The 23,507-nt window shown below is 48.9% G+C and overlaps 1 protein-coding gene across 4 annotated transcripts in view; it reads left to right on the top strand.

Annotated features, from left to right (window-relative positions):
• Positions 1-16,235: 16,235 nt before the first annotated feature.
• Positions 16,236-23,507, top strand: part of EXOC2 (exocyst complex component 2) — a 211,867-nt gene continuing 204,595 nt past the window's right edge. For all 4 annotated transcript variants that reach the window (XM_062183810.1, XM_062183824.1, XM_062183817.1 and 1 more), the window contains exon 1: positions 16,236-16,335. The gene's annotated coding sequence lies outside the window, so the exon portion shown is untranslated. The remainder of the gene's footprint in view (positions 16,336-23,507) is intronic.

Below are 23,507 nucleotides of genomic sequence, written 5' to 3'. Positions count from 1 at the left end.
ACCGGTTTATTCCCCAAACGGCCACGACAGCTGGAGTTTGGCTGGTCCAAAGCCAGCAGCCAGGAACTTCTTCAGGGTCTCCCACGAGGCTGCACTTGGGCCATCTTCCCTGCTTTCCCAGGTGCATTAGCAGGGAGCTGGATCGGAAGTGGAGCAGCTGGGACTGGAACATCTGCCCATACGGGACGCCGGCGCTGCAGACAGCAGCCTTACACACTACGCCACAGCGTCGGTCCCAGAAATTCCATTTCCGTTTGGGAGTATGTTCTTTATCTCATTTTCCTAGGCAAAAAAAAAAAAAAAAAAAAAAAAAAAGAACAACAGAAAACAGAAATACAAAACAGAAAACAAAAATAAAGCAAGCCTCTTTCCACTTGTAAGAGTTTCCAAATATATATGCCTTGACATTTAGTAAGTTAGGCAATCTGCAGCCACAGGGAAATGCAGAGCTGTATCCTGCCACCGTGGCCTCCCGGCCTTGGTGCTCCTGCCTGCTCCTCCACACCCGCCAGGGCTGGCTGTCTCTTTCACTGTAAGCTCTTTCAGATAAATAAATGTTTTTAAAAATTCCTGATTTTATTGTGAAAAGGAAATGGCAGCCTTTTTAGCCTAATAAAATAGCTGATTTGCCAAGAAAATGCTCTCAAGTAGGAGATACCAGCTAAGAAGAAATATACGTGAATATATTTGAATATACAGTGAATGCTTCTGTTCTTGTTTACTCTGTCCCTATGAGGAGATAAGCATCTAAAAAATATCATTCTAGGGCCAGCGCTGTGGTGCAGTGGGTGATGTCAGTCCAGTCCTGGCCACTCCCCTTCTGATCCAGCTCCCTGCCAATGCACCCTGGAAACCGTGAATGATGGCTCAAGCACCCGAGTCCCTGAGACCCACGTGAAGTCTGGCTGGGTTCCCGTTCCAGCCTGCAGCCTGACCCAGCCCTGGCTGCTGTAGGCGTTGCTCCTCTTTTGGCTTTCAAACACGATCTTCAGACAAGTGTTTTGAAGGAACACAAAGAAAAAAGTCTTAAACCTCAGTTTTCACCTGCCCAGTAATCTCCATTCTTTTTTTTTTTTAGATTTATTTACTTGAAAGGCAGACATACAGAGAGAGCAGAGGGGAGAGAGAGAGAGAGAGAGAGCGAGAGCGAGAGAGAGAGCATCTGTTGGTTCATTCCCCAAGTGGCTGCAACCGCCTGGGAGGCTGAAGCCAGGACCAGGAGCTTCATCCAGGTCTCCCACATGGGTACAGAGGCCTCTGCTACTTTCCAGGCGCGTTAGCAAGGAGCTGATTGGACACTGGGTCAGCCGGGACTTGACCTGGACTTGATATGGGAAGCAGGCGCTGCAGGTGGAGGTTTAACTTGCTGCACCACAGCGCCGGCCGGGGAGTCCCCATTCCTGCAGCCCCTGCTGACCCAGGAGCCCAGTGGCATGCACTCTGCGGAGGGCAGGTGTGTCCGGCACCTCTCTAGGGTCCGGTAGCAAGCGACAGCCTCCAAGCAGGCAATGACAGGCCCTCAGGCCTGCACTTCACATCAAAGGGTCTTTCTGAGTCCACCAGCTGACCAGAAAGTAGCTGCTCAGGCGGGAATACCCGCGGGCGGGGGGCACTGCGTGCGTGCACTGAGCTCCTCATAGGAAATGCCTCTGGAGCCCGCGAGTGTGACTTCCCCATGGTGCATCCCAGGCCGGGCCGGCCTGGCTCAGGAAGCCGCGGGCTGAGCAGCACGCAGTTTTCCTTGGAGACGGGCCATCTTCACACTGTGCCTGCCTTCCTGTCCCTGCTCCCGGCCGCGACCCGGCCCAGGGCGCCTGGGATGGATCTCCGGCCACTTCCTGCATCCTGCAGGAACACTAATTGAAAATTTGGGTGGCCTTGCTTATTTATTTTCCTGGAATGCAGCGGGTTGTATTTTCATGGCATTTTCTCAGCAGCGCAGCGTTTGGGTTTCAAGCTGCAGCCAGTCGCCGTCAGCACGCAGACACCACCAGCAGGCTGTGCTGGGGTTCCTTCACAGACGTCCCAGCCCGACAGGAGCCATCGGGGACAGACGCCGGTGCCTCTCTCACCAAGCGAAAGAGACAAACTCACCTCCTGGCCGAAAAGGAAAAACACGCACGGATGTGCCCAGATGCTCGGAAAAGTAAAAGATACTCGGAAGGGACCCCTGAAAGTTACCCGGCACAATTCAACAGTGGGCTGCTCGTGCCTGGATCTTCACAGACCGAACTCGCCCTGGTTTTGTCAGATTAACATCTATATATTTAAGGAATCCGCTTGAAAGGGGTTTGCCTCTTTCTACTGCAGTGCTGGGGTTTCACACAATTTACAGAATGCACAAACTGCACGAGCCTTTTCCCCGAGGAATCGGAAGGCTAACAGTGAAATTCTTAATTTTCTCAAGATGCTGTGCCATGTTGTTCTGATCAGCTATCACTGCTGTAAACCGTGCTGCCCAAGATTCAAAGGGGGCTCTAGTTCAGTGGGTTTGTTTGAAAACAAGTTTGGCAAAAATTAATGTGGCTTAAAGAATTTGTACCTTAAGACTGACTTGGATTTCAACCCAGAGGTGTACAATTTTAATTTCTAAACCAGAGGGAATTTTTAACATCCGATACCTCTCGTGTGAAATACATTAAAAGAAAGATTTAGAATGTTTGAAAATGTGTGCATGTTTACCAGACGTAGTGACTGAAGACGCCCACTGCCAGGGGATGTCCGGGCAGTGCCCGCTGGGGAGTGACTACGTGCCCATCTTTCTGGCTGTCCCTGGGACTGGACCTAGGTCATTTTCTTAACTGGAGAGCTACCTTCCCGCGGCTTCTAGACACATTTCTGCCGTGGGGTAACTGATGGGCATGGTAATTATACATTAACTTAGCCCAAAGTGGAAACTGATAAGACCTTCCTGTGGCATGCCTGTGAGCTGAGAGTGAAATCCTGAAAACCACGGATCCTGTTTTAGCTTGGGCAATAAGTTTGACAAATTTTTAAAAACCTCATCTGTACATTTCGATAAAAAAATTAGTGGCATTATATCACTATTCCGAGAAATAAGATTTGTTTTCCATACAGATCTACAGATCTTATTGAAAAATTAAGATATTAAAGAGTGAAAAAAATCTATTTGACCTACGCAAGCATCGTCTTGCTAATAAACACATCTGAGCTGAATCACATGGTTATGGCTTTTCCCACGATATTTACTGTATATTTGAGATTCATTATATATGGTGTGCTGGGCATACAATAAGAGTAACTTTATTTTACTCTTTCTATAAAGATATTTTCAACATATAAAATTGAGATTCAAAACAATTTTTTGAGGCTCACTTGTTTAAAAAGCATATTAATCATAGTAAGAGAAAACATAAAAATAAGTCTGTATATTAAAAATATACCCAGTAATAGAGCTAAGAATGAAAACCTGAACCATATTAGAGTTAAAAAATGCTTAAGCGTGATGCTGGTGCTAAATGTTTAATCCAGTGCAGGACAGAAATACTGCAGTCCTATCATTCTTCTAAGCAGTTTAGGAAGTAAGCTAGAAAACTCACAAAGTTGGAAAATACATAAATATTTTATGTAGCAGGTTTTGAAAGCATTGGCCTTTTAAAAACAGAATGTGAAATGCACATCACACTATCAGTGTCCCTCTCGTTTGGTTCCTCAGTTGCGAGCCTCTGTGTGTGTGTGTGTGTGACTTCCTAGGTGAAATTACACTTCAAGAAAATAGACGACACCTGGGTTTCAGGGCGCTCGGCTGCTTGCGCTTCCCGAGGCTCAGGGTGAGCAGCGTGGGAAAGGCATGTTTGACTACTGGCACAAAGTCTCCTAGAAAACAAAGACTACCCATTGCTAATATTTTTCTACAATCACTTCCACTTTTCTAGGGTTTAATTTTAGCAGGACTGATAGCGTCCCTCCCTGGGTCTCCACTAGCAAAACTAAAATGTTTTGTGGAGATGTATACTTCCCAGATAAACAAGCACACACACAAAATCCCTTCCTTCCTGGGTCTGGCCAAGGGCTGCCATGTCCTTTCAACAGAGATGAGCGACTCCAAAGTCCATTTTATAATCTGTGCAAGACACAACTCACAGCTGAAGTGAGGCATTGCCCAAACAAAATTAACTATTAAAATTTCCAAATGCTTCCTAATAAAGAAAAAAAAAGGAAAAGTCTGGGCTGCAGGGTTTATATTACAGAAGACAGCAGTCCTCTGCGGAATATTCCAGAAGGGGTGAGCAGTATGCAAAACAAAACAAAACAAAACAAAACGAAGCATGAGTGCCTAGCTATGAATTTTCTTCTCCTCTTTGCTTCTCCTTGAAGCTTACTGCCTTAGACAGAAAATTGGGGTACACATACAATGTTGGACAACAGAATTTCTACGTCTGACATCCAACTGTAAACAACTGACAACTCACCTGATTGGAATTAGTTTATCCAAAGCATAAGGCAAAATAAACCGGGGTCCTTGTTTCTTTCTCTTGAGAAAAGTGAAGTCGGTTCCTCTGAGCGCCTTCTTGTGACACAAGCGAAAAGGAGGTGTTGTGACTAAGAGCACGAGGCACCTAACAGGCCTGCAGGCCTCCAGGCCGGCTGGTGCGAGCAGTTCCCGGAGAAGTCAGACACAGTTCTCCAGTTACACCCTCGCGCATGATCTTAAGAGCTGCTGAAAGCAAACTGCCCGTGAGCAGTCGGCCTCTGATGAGCAGTGCAGCCACAGAAGAGAAATGTGTTAATCAGAGGATTTTTTTAGAAAATCAGAAAGCCGCTGTTAGCCTCCTTTTTACATAGGATTCTGCCAAAGACCTCACTTTACAGAACAAAGCGACGTGAGGGAAATAAATATTTACACTGTGACTGCTGAGAAGCAATGCTGCTCTGTGAGGGGGGTTCCACTGAGGCTAAGACACAGTGGAGTCTGAGGATCCAACAGGCCAAACGCTGGCCTGGCTGCTTCCCCTGGCTCTCGGCACCACCCTCGAGATGGGACATCCCCTGGGACCTGCCCCTACCTACACCTCTTCTAGGTAGTTCAGTTTAAGTGTCCACTGTTTTCTTAATAGTGTGTGGAGGGTACACGGGGGAGGGTCTGGATGTATGTGTGGGGATGGACACGTGTGTGGATGTCCATATGCATGTGTCCCTCTGCGGCTATGTGCACTTGCACGTGTGCACATGAGCGCACAAATGTGGCGGTATGTAGGAGTGTAGGGGAACTGGTACCTATGTACATGCATGTGCACGGGTAGGTGGATGTGTGCACAGGGGTGTATGCTTGCCACTGGGCATGCATCCATGTGAGCATGGCTGTGTGGGCACACGTGTGTGGTGGGAGTGCTGAGCAGTGACCACAGTGGCTCCCGCTGACCAGAACACATCCATCCTGCAGGCTCCCTACCAGGCCAGAGCTGCCCATAGACCGGGCAGGAGGCCACTTGAGCAGGGCACAGCTTTCGACAATGTGGGAGACTCGCCTTAATTGGCTACTGCCTTCAGCTGAAGTCAGAGTGAAAGCTAAAAGGATAGTCACAGAAGTTCCTTGTTACTGTTTATGAAGAAAGAACTTCTAATTTTCTCAAGACTGTTTGTTCCCCTCAAAAAAAGGAAGAAAAGAGGATGGGAGGAGGAAGGAACAGAGGGAAGAAGTGACGGGGGACTTGCAGTCCGTGTGTCCACTCAGCTTGCTGTCCACCCATTTTTGTGTGTGGTCAGCTCTCTTTCATGCTGCCAGCGATGTTTTGTTTTGTACCAGCTTTTTTCTCTGTAATATTCAAGTGTGACCTTCAGGAAATAAAAAGGCGCAGGGATAACAATCAGTCCCTAGGAAGATGAGTTCTTCACGCCAAAGGAGTAAGAGGTTGGCATCTGTGGCGACCTTCGCCCGCAGTCTGATGTGCTGGCTCCAGCCTTGTGGAATGTTTCACTGGCCACCACTTGCTGCCTGCTCCCGTGTGGCAGGCAGTCCTCGCTGGCCACTGGACTCTGCATGGTGTTTATCACAGCCTCAGACGAACTGGTGTGTGTCAGCAACCAAAACCGGGTGGTGGGTTTAATACTGACTAGCTTCGGTTTCACACACTTAAGAAGCTGTTGATCTCTGTTTCTCGGCACTTGAAGACTTATTAATCAAGAAAACTATCAATGATATTATTACTACAGATAAGCTAAAAGGATAATAAGTTGGCATAAATTCATGGATCAGAGTAACTAAATTTTTATGTATTTATTTCTGTTTTAGCTGCGTGCTAAGGCTTTGTGGAACAGTATTTCATTCTATGTTATATTTTTACTTCACAAAATGCTTCTATAATGAGAAATATTCTAAGTGAGAGCTCTCACACCTATAAAAGTTAATTTGAAGTTGCTGTTAGCTTCTGTGCTAGGGAAACATGAAATCTCCCTGGATAAAGCAGAAAGTCTAAGAAAGGACTACCTGCATTCTGTAACTCTGTATGAAAAAGGCCAGTATTCTAAATTATCTAATTTCATTAAATGTAAAAATATTTCATATTTCTGGTAACAGAAAACTGTTTTAATATGCAATTATTGGGTTAATTATTGGGTTAATCAGAATGGGTTTTAAAACACAGTTGAGTGATTTGTTACTGTCATTTTTAAGAAATAGCATAACGTGATTTTAATTGTATACTTATTCTCATGTGAAGCTTAGAACAGAGGTCTCAATAATGTGTAGTGGATATGCACGTGCACTGTAAATTTACATATATATTTCCTATATGAATCAGTTAACACTGAAACATTGAAAGATCAATAGTGCACGGTAATTAGCATTTTAAAGTAGTGAGTTTATTCATGTTTGTGTCTAAGGAAGACTAGCTATGAAATAGCCTGTGCCCGGAGCGATTGCCACTCTCAAATACTGCTTACATAATTGTGTTTATACACAGACCTCACCAATAGAACAGTCGTTTATTTGGTTCCACTCAAATTTTCTGTTTAAATATGTTAGAATATGCTTGAAAAGTAAGCAGGATAGATTCTTCAGAGTTTTAGTGACTCTTTTCTTATTTGCTAAAGATTTCCCTTCAACAGATTTTCTCAGGGAATTGATTTGTAGCAGCCCTAGCTATAAAAGTTGACCAAATAAGATGTAGGCACAAAAAACAAAAAAGAATACAAACCAGGATTTTTCATTTATTCTCACTTCCCACCACCCAAACTATGTTTTTCTTATTTTGATTTTAATAATTCTTCTTATTATAATGTCTTTTTCTTAATGGCAGGTTAGCTAATTTATATGATGCAGGATAGAACATATAGGAAAAAAGAACAATGCCTTGAGTATAAGAGGCAGGGACCAATATTTGTTGAGCTTGAATTGCTGCAATGGACACACGGACACAGATCCCTCTGAATTCGTAGCTAGACAATTAGTTTGTGGGGGAAAAAGCTCTCTTTTGTAAGTGTTTTCTAGAATTGCACTGCCTCTAGGATCAGCTAAACACAGATTTCTTAGACATCTTTTAAGGAAAGAATTCTTGTGTTGTTGTGAACCAAAAGGAAAAGCCATGTGAAAATTCTGTGAATACAGATCGACCAACAATGCAGGAGGCTTCCCTCTCTCATGTTGGAAACTGACTCGTCTCATCACATTCTGGGAAATATCCTCAATTCTTTGAGAATTAACTTATCTTTTATTTCTCTTAAAGCAGGCCAAGACCCGTGGGAGCAGTAAGGGCTGATACAGCAAGGCATTTGTCCTTTGGGCAGTATTCTACTTGACATTGGAGTTTCTGGCTTGCAGTTGGATTTACTAGAAAAATTGCTGCCAAATTTAGAGTCAGTAGTTACCAGCATATTTATGTAAAGCCAGAGCTTAGAAAGCTGGATGGTGTTTAATATTTTTTCCCCTGGATATTAATCAACATTGTGCCTTGTCACACCATGGCTAGCCATTTTTCCATTAGGCAGTGGGAGAGAATTGGCACTTCAAAGCAAGCCAGCACTGTAACCAAGCAAAACGTGCCCTATAAATTCTAGTTCAAAACTGATTTTCCCAAAGAATGAAAACTTTCCTCTAAACGTGTTTTAACAAATACATGCTCGCCAACGGGAGGTCACTTAACAGCAGAAACAATTATATTTAAGCATATCCCAAACAAAAAACGACATGGAGGAGCAAACAGCAATCACTACCATTTTCTTTCACAAAATGAAATCTGCAAAAACAGTTTCACATCTATGAAGGGTATATAACTTCCCAGGATGCCATTCTAGCTGTATCATTACAGAGATATTTGCCAGTTGTTTGTAAAGAAAACTTTGTTAAAAATCCTCACCCGTCCACAGAGTCCTGAAAAGCTACTGTTAATCAGACAGAAAGCATACACGTGTGCTTGAATGGCTCATAAACATTTGTGTGTTTAATCTACATCAGGGGATGATTCTGCATCATGATAAATACAAGTAAATTCTGGAAGTCCACCCAGACTCCCACACCCGAGAGTTTAAAAATGTGCCTGAGCTTAGGAGGAATTACTAAATGGAAAAGAAAGAAGTTCAATAAAAATGCAAAACTGAAAATGCAGACCAGGCATTTAATATTCTGTTGTTTCCCTCGTTATTACTTTACTTCACACTAACCCACTGTGGTCTGGCTGGGGACGCAGTCCTTCAGCAAGGACAGTAGGCAAAGCCATTACTTCACAGGGCAGGGCTCTGAGGTGTGGTGACCCAGGACAGAGGAACAGAAGAGGACCAGCAATCATCTTCGAGGTCGGAGAAAGCGACCGCGGTGTTCCTAGTTTAACCTGGACTGCTTTCTAGGTCGTGAGTTTGAGGAATGACGTATCTGGGGAACAGAAAACAATCCCTCTTTTTGAATAGAACGCAGCACAATCTACTACCCCTGGCATAGAGAGTTATTTGGAAAAACTCCACTAACGCTGCCCATATGTCCCGTCTTGCGCAGATGGCCAAAGTCCCCAGAAGAGGAGGCCCTGCAGCTCAGCCAGCACGCACGGCAGGACAGCCGGTTATTGAAAGGGGCAGCCACGGGCGTCGGAGTTTCTCCTAGCCCACCACCCTAATTTAAAGAGGAGGTAACTGGAGCTCTCAAGAGCGCCACAATCAGGGACAATATCATGTGGGTTGTGGGTTTTCAACATAGTTATTTTTTTTAACCAACAGCTCTACAGTCAACTCTTGATTTTCCAGGGGCTGCAGATATTCTGGTTTATTTTTAGTTCAAGTAGTTCAGTGTGAAAATATTTTAGTATTTTTTTCCCACCAAAGGTGAAAAAATAAATGACTACCCACATCAACTGTCCATGCTATGTGTCTTTGTTAGAAGGGATCAGTCAGGAAAAGCAAGGGGTCAAGACACTTGGCTAAAGGGAGGCCTGGAAATCAGTGTTGGCTTTGAATTCTGCATGTAGTCCTTATTCTTTTCTTCCATGGGAGTATAAAGATGACCTCATGGACGTAGCGGTCTGCAATGGCAGAACAGGTACTGGAGATGCACCCAGTGTGAGTAGCCGGCACTGCAACATGCCGGGTGAGCACAGCCAGCATTCTGCACACTGGTGCTTGCCATGGCTTTAAGAAACCATACCCAATGCCATGTGAGCACCAGTTCAAATCCCGGCTGTTCCACTTCTGACTCCGCCCCCTGCTAACGTGCCTGGGAAAGCAGCAGGTGATGTGCTTCAGCCCTCGCACCCATGTAGGAGACCTGGATGGAATCCCAGGCTCCTGGCTTTGTTCTGGCCCAGCCCTGGCTGTTGTGGCCATTTGGGGAGTGAGCCAGCAGATGGAAAATCTCTCTTTCTCTTTCTCTCTCTCTCTCCCTCTTTCTCTGTAACTCTGCCTTTCAAACAAATAAATAAATATATCTTTAAAAAAATTCATGTGACGGGAATACCTCTGAATTCCCAACGAAGAGGAAACCCACCAAGCACAGAGGGTTAGAAACCTGCCCCTAAGGAGTGTAGAGTATGTTAGTGGGTTTATGGGAAATCGGGGTGTTGCTGACTAGAGCAGAGACCCAGATACAAGCTGGGTGCTCTTGAAAATTAAGAATGGGAATGGAGGAGAGGCTGGCAGATCACACGCACGGTGACTCTGCTGGCAAGATTCAAGTCCTGGCTGGGTTAAACCGTCCAGTGTTTCTGCTCCCAGCAGGAGGACGTTCCCGGGTGGCAGAGGCGCAAGGCGGCACACGGCCCTGAGCCTGTGTACAAGGGGCACCAGCACGTCAGTGGTATGGACGGGAGCATGATGTCATTTTCCATGTCTGTTTACGACTGCTGACATTACTCACAAGATGTCAGACTGAAGCACAGGGGACCGTCCGGTGGAAAATTCTAAAAGACAAAACAATCAGCCAACAAACAAAACACTAAGAAAAAAGCCCCCGCCCCCCACTTGTAGCTGGCAATGTAAAATACGTGAAAGTGCTGGCTTCCATTCAGTGATCAGTCCGTCACTAGAACAAGATTCTTCTCCACACACGATTACAGAACGGGGTTATTTCTGCCCTGAGCGACCCAGGCAGGGCTGGGGGGGACAGAAGCCCTTCATTTCCACACTCTGACTCCGACATCTCTCCAGCGGAGTGCCGTTCCTCCATTTCTCCTTCCCCCAGGACCACCTACAGCTGCACCCCACCGCCAGAGACCCTGCGATATAAACACAGGTGTTAAACACGTCTGGATTATTATGTGGGATGGCAGCAAGGGCCTTATGGTTGGATTAACTCTATTGTAACATCATACCCCTTCTGTAGAACCAGCTTGATTTACAATCTTCTTATTAAAATATGCAAATAGCAAGTGACTAGAAGACCACAGAGTTCTGTTTTGCCATAAAAGTGATTGGAGACAGATGATTATTTTGAGGCTTTTTCATACACTGTAAAAAGCTCAGAGGAAAACAAATGTAGGGGGATAAGTCCACAAGAAGGCATTCGTTAGGACACAACAGTGAGACGAAGGTTAAAACAAAATAAACCGGCTTCCTCAACCAATGGGCCCGACCCGGGAACTGCTCAGTTGTAATTAGTGTATCCTTGCAGAATTTCAAATCGCCCTTGTGATCTGAGACATGAAAGACTTCGGTGAAGGATGACAAAGTATCTGCACCACGAATGCACCGTCCAGGTTTACATAGCCAATTGTGCAGATGGTCTTGTGCCTGTAAGTGGTCCTTCAGTGTCCTTTCGAAACAGACATTTCTCCCAACTCTGCTCTGATCGTAATGCATTCTTAAATTTACTTAAGTTTTTCATTCAGTGCAGCACCAACACTGTAAGATGTGAGCGGGCAATACAAAGTCCCCCCGCTCAAACGGCCTCCATCCTAGTGAACAAAAGAGCAAACAGACAGAGATCCGCTGACAGATTCTGTCTGGTCAGCTTAGCGTACCCAGTAACTGCAACACAAGACCCCATGGTACCCACAACAAGGAATACGGCAGCAAGGAGGTGAGGGTCTGTGGACCAGGAGTCGACAGAACAATCATCGGTCTTTGGTGAAAAGGATCACTAAGATGCGGCAAACTGTGGTGGCTCTGGGAGTTAGGTTTCGTGCTAATTATGGTCCAGTACAAACTGATCTGGCAGTTAAGTGTACAAAATACTTGAATTAAGGCAAAGGGAAAACATATTAAAAGACCCTGGAATTGTGTCTCTCATTCTCTCACAGCATTTCCTGAGACTAAATGTTTCCGAAGAGATTTCATGCTTCAAAGTCATTTTTTTTCCTCTCCCTAGGTCAAATGAAATTTGATGCAGAATTGAACGCACACAGCCATACAGCAGTATTTAATTGCCCCAACAGCTCCTACCGCAATTTTTGGTTTAATGGTTTTATTTGCTGCCAACTTCTGTATATACTGCACTAATGTGTGCTAGCTGGCTTCAGAATCAGGACCAGAAATTTAAGAAAAGAGAAAGAAACAGCACCAGTGTTCTTTATATTAACAAAAGGGTCTCTTTCCTCTTGGAGAGTTTTTGTTTCAGGAATACAGTATTATTTGTTATTTTTTTGATCCAGGAAAAATCTGTGAGTTTTCAAGACCCATACATCCTGGCCTAATGGTGGTATCACTTAGCCTGAGAGGCGGCGTGTCATTAAGACCCAAAGGGTTTAGTTTCACTGTGAAGGGGGTGTACCTCACTTACTTCCTTTCCACGTCCATTGCCAAGTCTCTGATTTGCATCTCCTAGCTTGATCCTTGCTCTTTATAATGGATGAACCAGGGGACGGCTGAGTTACTGCCCAGGAAAGCCGTACTTGGACACATTCTTCGACAAAAAGGAGAGAAGAACGAACCCACGCGAAGTCCCCTGACTCAAAGCTTCTGAACAGAACATTGCCTTCTTCCCCATTCCTCCATCTGTTTCCCTAATAAAAGCGCAATGAAGCACATTCAGATATTTGAATCACAAAACTCACAGGTTGTTTTTTGTCTATGATAATGACCGTCTTGGCTGGCTCCCTTCCAGGGTCTAGGGTAAGTACCTGACTTGGGAGTAACAGCAGCAGCGGGGGAGTGGGAAGCCCTTCAGGGTGTTCAGGGGAAGCGTGTCACCGAAGGCAGTGGGAGCACAGCTGTCCCGGGGACAACACCGCGCCGGGGACAGCATGCCTCCAAGCCGCCACCAGAGCGAGCATGCCAGAGTTGCAGCTCCGAGTCCTGGCCTGCCATCGGCTGGGGCTTCTTTCTGGAGGAGTGAACTCCCCAGTGCTTCCAGCTTGCCCTGCTCCTGAAGGTCCTCACGGAGAGCCTCCACGGAAAAGGGACACTTCCACCAGCGAAAGGGACACTCTTAATAACTAAGCCAGGATAACAGACACAGCCAGAATTAATTCAGGCAGAGTGGACAGAAGATCACACCCATGTAGCCGATTCCAGACAATCCACCAAATCCACCTAAAAACCTTGTCACCCTCACCCAGACTCTCAACTCCTCTGCCCAGTAAAACTCCAGCCTTGGCTACAACTAATTCTCTACTAATCCCTACCTAAACCAGAAGCAGCCAACACACACACAAGCAGGATGACTTCTTCCCTTTCAAATGTAGGGCCACTCATCTCAAGGGGACTTCCCATTGTATCTAAGGCAATAACGTCATCTCTGCTCTAGGCTCCCTTATCCTATCCCCACGCTCAGGGATGACTCTGCTGGCTCTTTATTTATTTGTTTGACAGAGTTAGACAGTGAGAGAGAGAGAAATGTCTTCCTTCCATTGGTTCACCCCCTCAAATGGCTGCTACGGCCAGAGCTACACCGATCCGAAGGCAGGAGCTAGGTGCTTCCTCCTGGTCTCCCATGCAGGTGCAGGGGCCCAAGCATTTGGGCCATCCTCCACTGCCCTCACCAGCCACAGCAGAGAGCTGGAGTGGAAGAGGAGCAGCCAGGACTAGAACCGGCGCCCATATGGGATGCTAGTGCCAAAGGCAGAGAATTAACCAAGTGAGCCAGGGCGCCAGCCCCCTCTGCTGGCTCTTTTTAATAATCAAATAGAAGCAGCCAGATGAGTGTTTTCTTGTTTACTCTTCCCCCTGGTACCAACCCACCACCCCGTGATTTCCTGTTCTGCTTCACTCTGCTGGTTCTTGTGCAGGGCTAGCCCACCCCCTGGGCGATGGAGCCTGCCCTCTTTTACCTGCTCAAGCTAGCCCACCCCCTGGGCGATAGAGCCTCCCCTCTTTTACTTGCTCAAGCTAGCCCACCCCCCTGGGCGATGGAGCCTGCCCTCTTTTACCTGCTCAAGCTAGCCCACCCCCCTGGGCGATAGAGCCTGCCCTCTTTTACCTGCTCAAGCTACCCCACCCCCCGGGCGATGGAGCCTGCCCTCTTTTACCTGCTCAAGCTAGCCCACACCCCTGGGCGATGGAGCCTGCCCTCTTTTACCTGATCAAGCTAGCCCACCCCCCGGGCGATGGAGCCTGCCCTCTTTTACCTGATCAAGCTAGCCCACCCCCCGAGCGATAGGGCCTGCCCTCTTTTACCTGCTCAAGCTAGCCCACCCCCCGGGCGATGGGGCCTGCCCTCTTTTACCTGCTCAAGCTAGCCCACCCCCCGGGCGATGGGGCCTGCCCTCTTTTACCTGCTCAAGCTAGCCCACCCCCTGGGCGATGGAGCCTGCCCTCTTTTACCTGCTCAAGCTAGCCCACCCCCTGGGCGATGGAGCCTGCCCTCTTTTACCTGCTCAAGCTAGCCCACCCCCTGGGCGATGGAGCCTGCCCTCTTTTACCTGCTCAAGCTAGCCCACCCCCTGGGCGATGGAGCCTGCCCTCTTTTACCTGCTCAAGCTAGCCCACCCCCTGGGCGATGGAGCCTGCCCTCTTTTACCTGCTCAAGCTAGCCCACCCCCTGGGCGATGGAGCCTGCCCTCTTTTACCTGCTCAAGGAATTGATCCTGCTCCTCTGTTGCGTCTACAGTTTCTGTTTTTAGCACAAATCAGCTCCCATCTTTGAATGAACTTCTGCCTCAACACTATCTTCCCTCCAGGGACAACCCACTCATATCAGCCCCTTCATCACAGAATTCCTCAAAGTGGTTGTCAAATAAAAACCTAAGACATCCAGTCAGATCTCAGTGCCATAGAAAAATGAATAATATTTCAATATGACTATGTTCCGTGGGATTAACTGGGACATATTTACTCTGAAAACATACTAAGACAATGTTTGAGTCTAAGTATACTCCAGGCAACATCTGGAATTTACTAACAATCGCTCATTATTTACTTGAAATTCAACCTTAATTGGACATATTGTATTTTCCTTTGCTATATTGCAAAACTAGGTTGGCTGAATTTACTTTTTTCCCCACTTCACGTAATATTTTATTCTTTGTCCACTCTGAGGAGGCTTCGTACCCTGCACTCTGCTGAACTGCTCTTGTCAAGGATGCCAGTGGCTGTATTTCTGTCAAATTCTATTGTTTTTGAAGTCCTTGTGCCCAGCACCTTTTTAAAAATTCATTTGAGAGGTAGAGCTACAGACGCAGAGTGGAGAAAGAGAGAGGTCTTCCATTGCTGGTTCACTCCCCAGTTGGCCCCAGTGGCCGGAGCTGGGCCGATCCGAAGCCGGGAGCAGGGAGCTTCTTCCAGGCCCAAGCACTTGGGCCATCTTCCACTGCTTTCCGAAGCCATCGCAGAGCTGGACGGGAAGTGGAGCAGCCTGGACTCCAGCCGGGGGATGCAGGCATGCCCACCATGCCACAGCGCCATCCCTCCCAGCGCTTTTTTGACACCAGTGGATCCACTTGTCTTTCCCGAAACTCTCCCAGCTTCCCCGCCTCCCCACCCTCCTGGGCTCCCTTTCCCTGGTCTCTACTCGGCCTCCTCTTTCTGACATCTGTCCTAGGCCTAGTCTCCGCTTCCTTTCCCCAGGCGACCTCAACCCGCGGTATAAATACCATCCTCCAGCTCGTATTTACAAAGATGAGCACGGGCGCCCGCAGTCCGGACGTCTCCCCTGAGCCTTCCCCCCCTCCTCATTGGAAAGTCTGCACTGCAATGCCCGAACGCAGACCCAGGCCCACGCACCGGACCGCTCCCCCTCGCCTTTCCCCGGTCTGGCCCCGAGGTCCACGCCTCGCACAGCCCTCTGTCCCGTCCGACCAGGCCCCCTGGCTGCCCTCTGGCCCCCGCCCCAGACCACTGCAGCTGCCCACGAGGGACACTCCCACCCCGGCCCACCCCCACCGGCGGCCCCAGGCGACGTGGCCGCCCCCTCAGTGCCCCCGGCCCGCACCTCCCGCTCTCCCTGCTCCTGGCCTCCTGGACCTCGGCCACGCCTGGGCCCTGACCCGGCGCGGCGCCTGCCCTGTGGCCGCCCGAGAAGGCCCGGCCCGGTGCAGCCCCTTCGTCCGGTGTGCTGCTTGGACCCGAGGGGCCCTCGAATGGGCGTGCTGTCCAGGCCCGCGGCGGCCTCCCCTCCGACCCCGCGCTGTCCTCGGACCCCGGCGCAGCCCCACCACCTGGAGAGCCACTTGGCTCCCGTCGCCACAGGGGCGCACTGAGTGTGATCCAACGGCCTCTTAGGACGGCACACCCCCTGAGGTCGCAAGCCCCGTCTGGACCCCGGTCAACGACAACGCCCGCTCGGGGCCAGCAGCGCAGGGCGGACCGGCGCCCGAGGACCTCCGCGGCCGCCGCCCTGCCCCGCCCCTCTCGGCCCATCGAGGACTCGGCGCTCCACTAGCTGGCGAATCGACGCTCTCGGCGCTCGCGGTGGGCGGAAGTGAGGCGCCGGCGGTCTGGCGTCCGCGGCCGGGAGGCTCTGGACTCCCGGGCCCGGGTCCCGGTTCTTGCTGGCCGGAGGCGGCGACAGGCGGGCTGGAGGTACGTGTGGGCGGCCGGGGCGTGGACGATCAGGCCGCGCGGGGGTCCGTGCAGGCCGGGCTGCGGCGGGCGGGGGTCCGCGCCGGCCGGGCCCCTCTGGGGCACCTGCCCCGCGCGCAGAGCGCTGACCTCGCTCGGCTGCCGCCGCCGGCCCCGGCGTGGCCTCTGCGTCCGGGTTGAGTCGGGGAGCTTCGAGAGACGTTGCGTGCAGGCGTCGGCCGCTGTGCCCGGCTTGGGGGTGCTGGGCGTTATCCCATTTTACAGACGGGACGCTGGGGTCAGCGCCGGCACGGAGGCCAGTGTGCGTGGGGGCACCAGGCCTGCACGCAGCCTGCTCGGAGCCCGGCCGCGGGTCAGCCGGTAGCCCGGGGTGTAGACTCGTTCCTAACCCCATAGGCGGTTCCTTAAACTCGGGTTTCCGTGGACTCTGTGAGTGAACCTGGGAGAATTATATTTTAAAAAGCGTCGTACGTCAGCCACGCCTTCATGAGGCGTTGGTGCCGTCTGACGTGCCGCGGGTCCGTGTCGAGGGCGTGATCGTGTTCTCGCACAGATGTCAGTACGCGTCGGCCCAGCGCTTCCCAAGGATGAGCTGTGCGCGCAGAGCGGGAGGAGAAGACGATGGGTGCTTGACACCGCGGTGGCCTCCTCTGTCCCCTTCGGGGTGGGGACTGCGGAAGACCTGTGCGGTCACGGTGTCTGGCCTGCACGGCCCCACAGTGCGCTCGGAATTCAGGGACTGTGGAGCAGGGTGCTGTTTACCTTGAGAATTCGGTCTGGCCTGCAAATGATCCAGATATCCAGATGACCCTCGGACAACAGTCCCCCATGGCCCAGAGAGACACGGGACCCGCTGTGTGACTTGGAGCAATCCTGGGACGTTTTAGAGAATGATTGCTTGTCAATCATTTGATTTGCTATAATGACTATCAGTTTGAACTGTTGCCTCTTTTTTTTTTTTTAAAGATTTATTTATTTGGAAGGTTGAGTGACAGAGATCTTTCATCTGCTGGTTCACTCCCCAAATGTCTTAGTGACCCAGCCTCATCCAGGAGCTAGGAGCTCCATCTGGGTCTCGTGCTGTATGGGCGCAGTGGAGCAGCCGGGACTTGAACCAGAGCTCTGATGTGGGGTGCAGCGTCACAGGCAGTAGCTGAACCTGCTGTGCTACAAGGCTGGGCCCTGTGGGCTTTCCTCTGTTGCCCGTGGCATTGCCTGGGCCGCTCCTCAGGCACGTTAGCAGGGAGCTGGGTGGGAGCAGAGCACCAGGACTTAAGTCAGTGCTCTGCTGTGGGTGCTGGCGTCTCATAACCTGGGCCGCCGTGCTGGCCTCGACTATCAGAAAGCTTTCTAAAAGATGCTCATTAACCTGCTAGGTCGCATTCTTGCTTGACCCACACATATTTGAGAGCACACTGTGTGTGAGACCTACAGGAAGTGAAGTGTTTTTTGCCGAGGGTGACTTCCAGGGAGGGACTGTGACGTTTCTAGTGGCAGGCAGCAGCAGGGTTGGGCCACAGGAAACTGCTGGTTACGGAGCTAGTCTGTCAGGCAGCTTTCCACTCCTTGTCCGGCTTGCTGGCCGGGGTTCCTAGTCCGGCACCTCCCACAGAGCAGGTGCTTACATTTGCAGAGTGGATGGGGTTCAGAGTTTTGTGCCAGTGTCTGTCAACAAGAGAGAATTTTGAATTTACTGGAATGAGGGATAACATTGGTCACTTCGGTGGGTGGCATACGGGGATGGGGAACGTTCCCAGGCCCTAGGAAATCTGTTCAGGAACCTCTGGGATGGCTGAAATTGCACGATAGTTATGTCCGCTTTAAAAATATACCGGATTCTGTCCCGGTTGCCCCTCTTCCAGGCCAGCTCTCGGCTGTGGCCAGGGAGTGCAGTGGAGGATGGCCCAAGTGCTTGGGCCCTGCACCCCATGGGAGACCAGGAGAAGAACCTGGCTCCTGCCATCAGATCAGCACGGTGCATCGGCTGCAGCGTGCTGGCCGCGGCGGCCATTGGAGGGTGAACCAACGGCAAAAGGAAGACCTTTCTCAGTCTCTCTCTCTCACTGTCCACTCTACCTGTCAAAAAAATATATATATATGCTTTAGAGTGTGCTTATGGTAACTTAAAAGAATTATTGACACAGACAAACTGGAAGTCATTGTGGAGGAACGAGTCTTGAAGCTGCAGTGTCCCGTGGGCATCCTTGGGGCTCAGTTTGAGAATCAGGGACTCCAAGGTGTTTTGGCAGGGGCGGGGAGGGTCAAGGCAGGCGTCCTCTGGTGCTCAGGCTGCCTCAGGCCCAGTGGGATGCAGCTTCCTTTCTTGGGTATTCAGAGAATGCGTGAAACTTTCCAACTCCGTGAATTCCATACTGCTTACTACTTGTCTTGTCCCTGGGTTGTTCTGGGGCCTGTAGCTATTTTTGGTGTTTACATACTAGTCAACAGACTAAGCTCTTGCTATGCAGGGATTACTTTCCATTATTTTTATATCTCCCAGTCTTAGGATATGCCTAACACATTAAACAGGAAATAGTATTAGCCTGCCTTCAGAGGGGGCATTGTCTTCTCAATAAGCTGACAGCCGGAGGGCTGACACTGTGGCATAGTGGGTAAAAGTCACCATCTGCGGCGTTGGTATCCCATATGGACATTGGTTCAAGTCCTGAATGCTTCACTTCCCATCCAGCTCTCTGCTATGGCCATGAAAACAGTAGATGATGGCCCAAGTGCTTGGGCCCCTGCACCCACATGGGAGACCCAGAAAAAGCTCCTGGCTCCTGGTGTTGAATCGGCCCAGCCCTGGCCATTGTGGCCATTTGGGGAGTGAACCAGTGGGTGGAAGTCTGTTCTCTCTCTCTCTCTACCTTTCTATAATTCACCTTTAATTAAATAAATAAATCTTAAAAAAAAAAAAAAATGCCAAGAACTTAGCTTTGTAGTATTGAGTATAGTACAGCTGGAGTTCAGAGAAGGGAAGGCTGTGTTGGGGTGAGAGGGATCGGGAAGGCTTGGAGGAGGAAGGACCATGATGGGGGAAGGTGTGTGAACACCTGGGCTGCGCACTAGGAGCAGAGGCCAGGGGCTGGTGCGTATGAGTGCCTTGAAGGTCAGACAGGGCAACTTGGGACTGACTTGTTAGGTTTTTTTTTTTTAATTAGGCCAACTCAGATGTTTCTGGAACATTCTTGAACTTAATGCTGTTGGTAGCATTTAGGACTGGGTTGTACCATTCACTTTATTTTTGGTTTTGGGTGTAGCAATTTCTTCTGCCTGACTGTTTTCCACTTAGAGTAGATCTTGGTGCTGGCGATGAAAAGGACACCGGCTGCCTGGACTTGTGGAGCCCGGGCTGTAGTTTGTGGTGTCAGCGGCGCAGTGCGCGGCATTGTGGTGAGCACGCAGCGACAAGTGTGCCGTGTCGAAGGGCGTCCTTGGCTGCCGCCGCTCGTGCTGCTTCTGGCCAGCCTGTCCCTTTGTTTCTTCTCCAGGCTTGGATGAATTTTTAAAGGCCTTGTCCACTTTTTAAATTTTGTGATTTTGAATAGAATGTGATTTCACTTTCATTATTTTACTGACAGATAAAACAAGATATAAAGCCCAGAGTATTTGGCTTTCGTTTGATTTTAATGAAAGCCCCATGTGAGTGACATGATGTATGTCTGTTCAAGTCAGGGTCCCAGCAGGCATCACAGTTCATGCCAGATGGTTCAAATAAGGGAACTTTAAAATAGGCTCTGCTGCAGGGATGTGCAAAAGGTTAGGGAGTGGACAAGCAGTAGTGAGGTGCAAAGAGAAACTAACAACACCTGGAAGGCACAGAGAGAGCAGAGCCCCTGAGAGCCACGGGGAGGGCTGGAGCGTTCCCGGAGGTAGAGGAGCATGGCTGAAACATGCAGGCCTGAAGCTGGGCCGCAGCGGAAGTCCGGGCTGTGAGCCGCCCTGTGTCAGGCCCTCTCGTTCCTCTCACCTCCTCCACACCTGCTCTGTGAGGTCCAGGCTGTGAGCCTCCCTGTGTCAGGCCCTCTCGTTCCTCTCACCATCGCACCTGCTCTGTTACCTCACCGGAAAGTGCCATTGTCTCAGTCCCTCTCGTGCCAGTACTTTCATCGCAGCATTGTCCTGAAGCAGATTCTCAGGCCTCTACCTCTGTAACACCTGGCCTGGGCCGGTGGGACCAGCTGGGTGAAATCACAGGATCTAGATCTGTGCCCTGTAAAACCATGGTCAGCAGTGTCAGCTGGGCCAGCAAGTAACACCCTAGAGTTTTCCTCGTCATCCATTTCAGGAATTTTTTACATTTCTCAGACCTCTCATACATCATGCCATCTGCAAGTCTAGTGAATGATTTGCCTCCTGCTTCAGAAACCAGAGCTGTCAGGATAATCGCATGGCTGATTCTGCCACCGCAAGCTCCTCTCTCCCAGTCACAGTGGAAGAGATCCTATTCACGCTGAGACCGGCCTGCACCGGGCTCTGGGTCCCATCCACTTCTGCCTCTGTCCTTTGTTCTGTCTGGCTAAGGATTCTTCCTTTTGGCCTTTACACATGGTTGGAGACAGCAACACTAAAGCAAAACAGAGAACAGTAGACTCCCGTGATTTCACATTCCCCTTTAAAATTTTTTTCTCCTTCCTTCCCAGCCAAATCTCTTGGAATAGTTGTTTATACTCAGCTAATCCTCACCTATCCCACTGCTATCGGTTTCCTACCCAGCACAGAACTGAAGGTCAAGGACATTCATGACCTCCTGGTCACAAAGCTTGTTCCTCCCATTTCCCCAGTGTGCAGCCTGTGGCATAGCAAATTCTTAATATTTGTTTGGTTGGACTCAACAAATCTGAGGGAATTTCCATTTCACAGTCCTGGTTGGCCTGTAACTAAGTATTTGTCTTAGGTATAGCCGTGCAACACTGTTAACCTTTTGAGGTTTTGGTTGACCATTCTTGAAAATGTCCCAGATCTTCTCAGTGGACTAAGCAAAGGTACAGACACGTTTTATTTGATGACTTAGTCTTGTGCAGGTCGAGTGGCAGGAACCCACTTCAGTATTTTTTTCTCCTGAAAAAATTGCGTTTTCTAAAACAACAAGAATGAATATTTTCCGTATCTAAGTAGAGCTAATGAAGAGGATATGGTGGGGATGTTAAGTACAGTTGGTAATAGATTTTCAAATGAGTGATGCTGTGCTTTTATGTGAAACTTTTTTCTTCCTTCCATTTTGTTTTTGGATGTGGATTTATATTGGCATGCTTGGCTTTTTTTTTTTTTATTTAAAGATTTATTTATTTGAAAGAATTAGAGAGAGAGAGATCTTCCATCTTCTGGTTCAGTCCCCAAATAGCCACAACAACCAGGGCTGAGCCATGACAAAGCTAGGAGCCAGGAGCTTCTTCTGGATCTTCCATGTGGGTGGTACTTGGGCCATCTTCCACTGCTTTTCCCAGGCCATTAGCGGGGAGCTAGATGGGAAGTGGAGCAGCCAGGACATGAACTGACGCCTACATGGGATGCCAGCGATGCATGCTTGGCTTTTGATGATGTCATCAGTGTCCCGTGGCGGAATGAGAGGACTGGCCACCTTTGGACCTGCAGCTTCTGACTGTGCACAGTAGATAGGACCTGTGCCTGGAGGAAGACACTGCTGCTGAGACAAGAGACTTTCTAGTCCTGGGGGATAAAGGAGACTTCACTAATGTCCAATTACAATGGAATCCAGTCTTGTTTCAGAGAAGGCCTGGGTAATCCAGAGTGTATGTAGCAGAGGAGTTCCGTGGGGCTCTGAGAGCCGTGTTGCCAGCTTTTCTGTATCCCATTTTGCTCACCTCGTGCGTGTTCTCTTCCTCTTAAGCCCAAACCTTAAAACATCGTGGTAGGAGACAAGATTCCCCCCACACACCACAAATCCCCCTTCATCTTCCATTCATAAATCAGTATCCAGGGCCATTGATCAGCTCCATTGTTAAGTTACAGATTTCCCCCCAAAAGCATTAAAATATAAATACCTGTGCTTTCGTCTGAAACCATAGAGAGTCTATTTCAATTATGTTTCTATATTGAGGTGAAGAAGGAAAAGAGGCCTAAAGAAAGGGCAGGCCAGCAGTGGTGTGTTGTCTCTCATCTGTCCGGTTCTGTTCCCTTCTGTGACCCTGGTCTCCTTATCAGGCCCTAACCCTGTGCAGTTTGCATCTCTGGGCCCTTTCAGATTTATGCATGATTATGTTTTTGTTAACCATGATGTTGAGATGGAGCAGGAAGAGAAAGATGATTAACTTTGAAATCTCGACTACAGAGTTCGTGACTGTGTCTCTGAGACCTGTCCCGCCTGTATTCTTAGATGGTACAATTTGTGGCAGGGCAGATGTAACTTGACTTCGAGTTTACAGAAAACTGTAGGAAGGAAAACCATCCCCTTGAACCCTCTACTCAGATGTCTGGGAGGTGCCTTTGGGCGCAGCCCGCCGACTGGGGCGAGTCTTTTCTAGGGCAGTTTGGGCAAGACTGAGGGAAGATGACGTGAGTGCGGTGGTGTTGTTCTGTCGCGAGGGCTGCAGAGCCTGGCTGAGTGTAATGGTGCGCTTGACAGTTACTGCAGCCAGACTTTCTGGGGTCCTCTTGTTAGACTCGGCTGTGCACACGGAGGGCGACGTGCGCCTTCTGTGGTTGAGCGGAGCTGGGCTCTGGTTAGACCTGGTGATGTTGACACTGCTGTTGGAATAGCCTGGCGGAGGAGTGCCTGTTTGGGACTGACTTTTTGGGTGATTTGGGGGAAGATATTCACTTTTATGTGGCCTAATCTGTTAGCTTTAACATAATGAGACCTCTTTTGGCCTGTTTAGGGAAGGTTTTCCAATTCTTCAGCGAAATAGAACTTAGTATCTTTCTGATTCCTGGCTTTCTCCCTCTAGTTGAACTGAGCCTTCAGGGCTTGGTTCAGATTTCTATTGAAATCAGTGAAACTCTTTTTTCCTAACAATAAAAGTACTGCCTTTATGATTCTAAAGTTCCTTTTTAGTTATGGTTTCTTTTTTCTGATTTTTTTTCTTAATATTGCTATTAGTTAATTTTTAAAATATATTTTTAAACTGAAGGCCTATAAAAATAAAACAATTTATTGTCTTTTATTTCCATCAGTAAATATTTTTGAGATTAAGATTGTGCCACAATGAAAT

This window comes from Lepus europaeus, chromosome 3 (genome assembly GCF_033115175.1).
Source record: "Lepus europaeus isolate LE1 chromosome 3, mLepTim1.pri, whole genome shotgun sequence".
Taxonomy (NCBI): domain Eukaryota; kingdom Metazoa; phylum Chordata; class Mammalia; order Lagomorpha; family Leporidae; genus Lepus; species Lepus europaeus.
This window is presented reverse-complemented; position numbering and strand designations above follow the sequence as displayed.